This window comes from Cibotium barometz, chromosome 35, assembly GCF_041138505.1.
Source record: "Cibotium barometz isolate CiBa-2024 chromosome 35, ASM4113850v1, whole genome shotgun sequence".
Lineage (NCBI taxonomy): Eukaryota > Viridiplantae > Streptophyta > Polypodiopsida > Cyatheales > Cibotiaceae > Cibotium > Cibotium barometz.
The window spans coordinates 46,482,596-46,489,884 of NC_141080.1; the positions used below are offsets into that span (position 1 = coordinate 46,482,596).

At 41.4% G+C, this 7,289-nt stretch overlaps 1 pseudogene; it reads right to left on the reverse strand.

Moving 5' to 3' along the window:
- Positions 1-327: 327 nt before the first annotated feature.
- LOC147618517 (uncharacterized) lies at positions 328-887 on the reverse strand (annotated as a pseudogene).
- Between the last annotated feature and the right edge of the window lie 6,402 nt (positions 888-7,289).

Consider the following 7,289-nt stretch of genomic DNA (forward strand, 5'->3'; position numbering starts at 1 on the left):
TTTGGAAACCCAACGGGAAGTTGTGTTGGAGTGTGGCTATTTTGGCTTTAATCGAAAAGAATGAGCCTTCGCACTATTGGCATTTATTTGTAAGCATGCCTTTTGGGCTGCAAGAATGAATGCCTTGGCACCCACTATTGTGCTTCCCCCCTTCCTTGGTTTTGGTTTTGGGGAGGAATGTTCTTACTTGAATTTGAAGCCTCTTGGGTAGGAGTAGGGGCTTCCTCTGTGGTTGCTTTAGTCTAATTTGCATTTGTTTTGCTAGAGTCAATTGTAGAGGCACTTCTTGATTGTTGAGTGCTCTCTGCCTCTTCTAGCATTTGTGAACTAGACCTTGTGAGAGATATAGAGTTTACCTTCAAAGTGTATTGGTGAAGTGTATTGGTGAAGCTCCCAGTCCAAAATGCATTTGGTCAACCACATCCAATACTTGCCTAAAAAAACTTGTTCCATCGCGTCCTATTCGTTAGTGACATAAAAAAATCCATACATTGGTGCATCTTGAATGCGAATTTTGACATAACATGTTCTAATGCTTGCGCTTTCCGTGTTATTGAAGCTCTTGAAGGTGAAGCTTGTAGGTAAGAGTTTAGGTTTTCCAATTTCTTCTCACCTTTCATATGACATGACACTAGTATCTGACCCTAAATCTATGAAGATAGGGACTATGAGTGATGTTCGTTTCGTTTCAATGGTCATGTCAATCCTAAATGTCTCAATGAAGCGATATGTTTCTTTTTATTGGCAATTGACAAAGCAAGCATTTGGTGTTGTTTGAGTTTGAGCTTGGCCTTTTCCACTTGCAAGCGTGCTTCTTCCTGAGCTTCTTTTTTCAACATTTCAAGGCCTTCTTGTTGTTTTTTAGCTATGTGGAGTTTATCCAGCATCTCTTGGGTAAGCAGTGCTTCATACTAATTAAGGCAGCTACCATTGATGAAGTTGGCCATTTGCTTACCCTCAAGCGTTTCTAATCTCACAACACCACTTGGACTTAATGTATTGATCACAAAGGGACCAAGTCCTTGCATTTTGAGTTTCTTCTTGTGCTTCTTTAAAGTATACAATAACACTAAGTTTCCTTTGTGGAAGCGGCCTATTTTGACATAGGTGTCATACCATTGCTTTTGTGTATGCTTTTCAGCATAGATGCCAATTACGGTAATTAACCTTGCTTCATCCTCCCCAACTTCTCGAGATGCGGCTTGAAAATTCATGGCCAGCCCATTCCAGTTGCTTCACAACCCTCAAAGTAGGAATTGATTGGTAGGATTGCATTTAACCCAAATACAAGATTAAATGGAGTGGTTCCAATTGATGTCTTGTATGTTGTATGATAAGCCCATAGAATAGAATGGAGCTTCTGTTCCCAATCTGTGCAATTGAGCACGGTGCAGAGTGTCTGTTTGTACTTTTCGCTTGGCTTGTGGATGGTAGGGTGCATAGCATCTATGAATCACCATGAACTCCGCCAACAGAATTCAATGACTTCGTTTAGAAAATGCACTCCTTGATCACTTACTATCTCAATGGGTAAGCCGTAGCATGTAAAAACATACTCATACAAGAATTTTTCCGTGGTTCTAGCATCATTCTTTATGGCTGCCTTTTCTTCCACCCATTTTGTGAGGTAATCTGTGGCTATAATGATATATTCAACATGTGTATGGCGTGCTGGTGGCTTGATTGATCTGACAAAATCTATGCCCCACCTAGCAAATGCACTTACAGCCACAATCGGTTTGGACTCAACTTTGGGCCTTTTAGTTTAAGAGAGAGAATATGAATGGACCAATCGAATGAAAGCCTCCGTAAACGGAGAGTCAAAAATTCTTAATTTTTATCTCATTTTTTTGCATTTTTAAAAACTAAGATAACGAGATAAAAAATAAGTATTTTGGTGAATTTTTTTGTGAAACATGATGGAAGAAGGTAGACCAAATTTTTTAAATAAATAAATAAATATAAAATCCCTTAGTTAGTCAAGCAGATGCCATAAGAATCTAGAGGAGATTAGTGGGGGGAAAAAAGGGAAGGCTTGCATTTTTTAATTCTTTTTTCCACCGCCCCTTTTGTTTACTTTTCCCCCATTTGCAATCTCATCACACACACACTCTCTCTCTCTCTCTCTCTCTCTCTCTCTCTCTCCTTATTGTTTGGCCAGCAGCTCCAATTGCAGCATATGGCGGATGTATAGGCAGTAGCTCCAATGAGAGAGAGAGAGAGAGAGAGACAGTTAGCAGTGGTGCAATGGTGCTGGATGTAGGGGTAGCAGTGGCAAGCAGTGGTGCTAGAGAACGAAATTGTGTGCAGAGGGGAGGGAGCACCAGTGGAGGGGATGGCAATGCAAAAGGGAGGGAGCACCAGTGAAGGGCCCGTAGTGTGAGGGAGATTGGAGGGTTAGCATCAACGCAAAGCATCTCTCTATCTCTCTCTCTCTCTCAAGGTTGGCAGCATCAGCGCAAGACATCTCTCTCTCTCTCTGTCTCTCTCTCTCTGTCTCTCTCTCTCTCTCACAGCGTCGCATCTCTCTCTCTCTCTATAGATGCAGCACAGGTTCTCTCTCTCTCTCTCTCTCTCTCTCTCACACACACACACAGACACCCACACACACACGCATATCTCGTGGCAGCAAGACAGAGAGAGATTATATATATATATATATATATATATATAAATGTGAGTACTTGTAAACCATTGGAGGCGGAGTTTTGGGAAGAGGGAGGGATATGGGTGGTGTCGTTGTACTGGGTGGTGCATTTAAAATTTTAAAAAAAGGACATGATGATTTAAAGGAAAAAATAAAAAATATTTACGGTTTCAGAAATAAAGAAAAAGATTTGTGTAGAGAATAATTAAAAACAATTAATTAATTAAGGCAGAGCCATCACTACAAGACACTGCTGCCATACACGCGTTCGATACACGCGATAAGCTACAGGCACGTGTATGGTCACGCATGTATATGAGTAGTATCGGGCACGTGTATATTGGCATCTACATTCACGTGTATACTGGTTTCAGAAATGCGTGTACCAACACGTGTATATTGGCATCTACATTCGCGTGTATTCTCACTATTTTAAATCGCGTGTAATAGCGCATCTAGATGTGTAAAATCGCGTGTATGAACGTGGCTGTTTTATAATACATGCGAATATACACGCGCTTCTACATGCGACCACCTGTCTATACCTAAAATAACCCCCGCCTTCTCCAAAAAACCATTTTCAAACTCCATGTTTCCTCTCCTTCGTCACCGCCAAATCTTCCCTCTCCTTCGTCACCGCCAAATCTTCCCTCTTCCAACAGAGAACTAAAGCCAAGTGCAAGGGGTGAAGGAAACCAGCCAAAAAGAAGACTCACTTTTCCAGAGGTGAGTCAGTTTGTCCTTTGTCCTGTCTCTTTCCTTCCATTTGTTTATGCGATTGTCTCCGTCCTTCTCTGGTCATGCCCGCTTCAGTATTTTTGTGAACGATAGTGACAGTCTGGGCTTTCTTTATAAGAAAGATTTGTCGGTTGGTCGGTCATTTTCGAAAAAGTTTTTGCGCAGGCCGCGTGTACGAGCGCGTGTATGTCTACGTGTACCCTGTTTGCACAAATTGTTCACATGCAGATACACGCATTTTTGGACGGGTTTTTACACGCGATTGTGTTTGTCCTTAAAGTTCACCCATGCTTGCGTGTCTTGCTTGCTCAAGAGAGAGATGATCCCATCTGCATATGGCTTGCCTTCACAAAATCATATGTGCTAGCTTGCATGTTGTCATCATGGGGAATCATCAAGCATGTATAGGAACAACCTTGATCAAGATGTTGCATAAAGTTTGTGCTTTCAATCTTCATCTTTGTGCTTTGATACATAGAGTGATTCCCTTCATGGCGACTGTGCTTTGATATATAGAGTGTTTCCCGGCATCGCCATCATGTATATACTTTTATTTTTGCAGATTCTTCATGGATCCAGGTTCTTCATCCGATCCATTTGCGACGGCACTTGGATGATGGAGATGCTAAATCATTTTGGGCGCCATCCTGGTCCAATTGAGCTTACAGAGTACATGTATGCCCATCCCCCTCCTAGATTCCCTGGTAGTGTCACCCCGCCCCCGAGTATCCATGTCACTCCACTGCTGTCTATGCCTGCGAGTCCGACGAGACGGCATGCAGCTTCTCCTCTTCCACGCCCACCGAGGAGACCTACCCCATCCCAGACACACTCACGCACACCCTCCCAGGCACCGTCACGTTAGGGCTCTTAGCCACCATCACGTACTCCCTCACAGCCATAGTCACATACACAATCACGTACACAATCCCCCAGTCGTAACTCCACCCGCAGTACAGAGGAGAGCAAACGCCGCAGTAGGAAGAGTGGGAGTGGAGGATGCGGCGGGTGCTTTGGTGGGGGAGGTAGTAGGGCACGCGGTGAGAGAGGAGATAGAGGGAGAAGAGTTAGAGGAGACAGTGAGGATGAGGAGGAGGTGAGAGAGGTGGAGGGAGTGATCTACTATGATGTGACGGATAGGGGCGGGGTAGTGATGGATGCGAGGGGGAAAGAGGTAATGGAGTACATGCGTGGGGTAGTTTCAAACTTGTACAGAAATTGTTTTATTAAATTTAAAGATCAAAATAGCCGATTAGTTGGGGAGGTGATAGATGTTGTACATAGTCGGTACCCCAATCCCCCAAATGCGACATTCTCGGATGTATGGGGAAGGACGCGAATAAGGGAGATCTTAAGTAATAAAAGATCTCACCTTAAGAAACTCGCATACGATGATGGGCTAAATGTAGCTGCGGGTGGCTATCCTGCCGAGAAACCTGCCACCCCACTGCGCACAAACGCGAGTGGAAGGAGGCAAAGAAACGAGCAGAGGGTGGCGTGAAGAGCAGGCAACATGTGGAGGCATGACGGATCCAGATGGAGACCATTGGATCTTCGCATTTTGGATCTGGTGGCGTTGAGTCATGGAAGGCAGAGTTCGTAAGTATCTTGCCACTTTATTTTATTGTTTACTTAATTCATTGATTCTATGATTGTTTTAATCTTACAAATTGTGTTGATTATGATACAGCGACGGGTTATGGGGAGGAAGCCCACAGCCCACGATATTGGGTATGCTCGTCGGCATAGCAGACGTGACACGTGGGCCCTCTTCAGAGCCGAGGGATGTATTACGGATGCACAGTTTGAGATGGCCATGAGACCATACGGTCGACAGGTACTTGAAAACTCTAAACGAATGATTTTGGTTTATTGAATTACATATATATATACTTATATAAGATATATTACTTGAACAGGCACAAGCTGATGCTGCACCTGCTGATGCTCCTGCCACTGATGATCCTCCTGCCCACCACTGCTCCTGCTGGACGTGAGCACTACTCATCAGACATGTATACCGATGTGAGCTCATCTGATCATGGAGGGAGCAGCGGGTCATCATCTGGGTCTGAGTAGTACTCAGACTTATAGTATCACATTCCACATTGAGGATGTGGTTGTATATATATTTTTGTAACTGAAGCCATGGGCTTTTTTAGACAAACCAATTTGATTTTGTATATATTTGTTTATAATTGAAGCCATAGGCTACTTCGACATATGGACTCCCTTGTATATATGTGTACACATAAAATTTGTGTTGATTTCTTTGTTGTGTTACTCATTGAGTCCAAAGTGTCTAACATTCTTATATTAGTCTCCATGCTCTAATCGGGTCCGTATTGTCATTGATATATGTTAGAGTTCCTAGCTATGCTCTGACATCTCTTGAGGCATTATGCTAACATTGGTATCACTATCAGGGATGGCATTCCTAGATTCGAGAGTGTCTATGTTCTTTCTTTTCACAATGAAAAGATCACCCATTTACATTTCCACTGGAGTAGTGAGACATAGGAGTGGGGCTTTTGGGATCTCGGGGAAGCCGAGGAGTGGTGAGACTTCAAGGACCTCATCAAGATAGTTAAGTATTTGGTAGAGAGTTAGTGTGATAATAAATTTTGCATTGTCCTCATATCCAGTCCACATCATTTTATGACTTTTAGAACCACTCAACTGACGTGTATTTCTTTTTATTTGTTTGTTCATTTCCATTTCTTTCATTGTATCATTTCATTTTTCATTAGAGGTAGGCCACTCCAATCCCACAATTTGGTGCAAAAGTGATAAAAGTTAACCAATATATATTATGTGCAAATGATGATTGAAATTTAATGTAAGAGCTAAATGATGGTGTAAATTACATTTCATAGTGGAGTTTGTGCAAAAATAGTGTTTGTTTTTTCATATAGTACTTGTACAAGAAGTTTAGAGTTTGCTGCTAACATTTGGGCAGGGTGAGAAGAATCTAATTCTTTATTTCTTGATTGGAATACACTAAAACTTTAATGTGAGATTACCACACTAAAGAGCATACTCTAAATAGCCTCCTTATTACTACCAAGTTGGGACACAATTCATTTGAACCATATTTTGCTTGATTTCCCACACAAGCTCAGCAAAATTGAGCTAAAATAGCCAACTTCACTCACTTTAACATTGCATGTGGATTGGGAAGATACACACACACTCTATATAAGCATAGGACTTTAGTTTTACACTTTAGTTTTGCACTTTAGTTTTGCACTTTAGTTTTGCTTGATGCATGAGATCTAGAACACACATGTAGTGCAAAGAATCGTGCATTTTTACCATCTCCATTTTTCAATATTGAACATATATATCTTGTAATGCCAATTGTCAGATTCCAATAGTCCTATTAGATCTTAAAAATTGTTCCAAGATCTCAAGATATTAGTACTTTTATGGGATTCATTCACATAATGATACTAGCATAATGATACTGCATACATATTTTTTGCCATACATTTGTTTTGTTTGTAAATAATATACTAGAAATATTAGAGATAATACCACTACATTAAGTTCGTAATAAATTTAATCTCAATTAGAGACAACATACCAAGCAGTGTTGGGTGGTAGCATGATAGAAGTGACCCATTTTAAGAAGTTTCGTGTAAAGCATTATGCCCAACATGTAGTGTCTGGTCCTTACCTCAATTGAGTTAATATTGCCATGTCACCTGTCCACATCACGTCCTACTCACCGTGTCTAGTTAGCACCAGTATCTCCTTCAAGATATTTTCACAGTTGCCACATAGAATTGCCATGTTGCTACATAAGATTGCCCTGAGGCCGAACAAGACACATCTTCATCTCAATGAAAATAAATAACTTGTGTTTTTATTCTTTTCAATCTTTATATTCTATCTTGTTCGA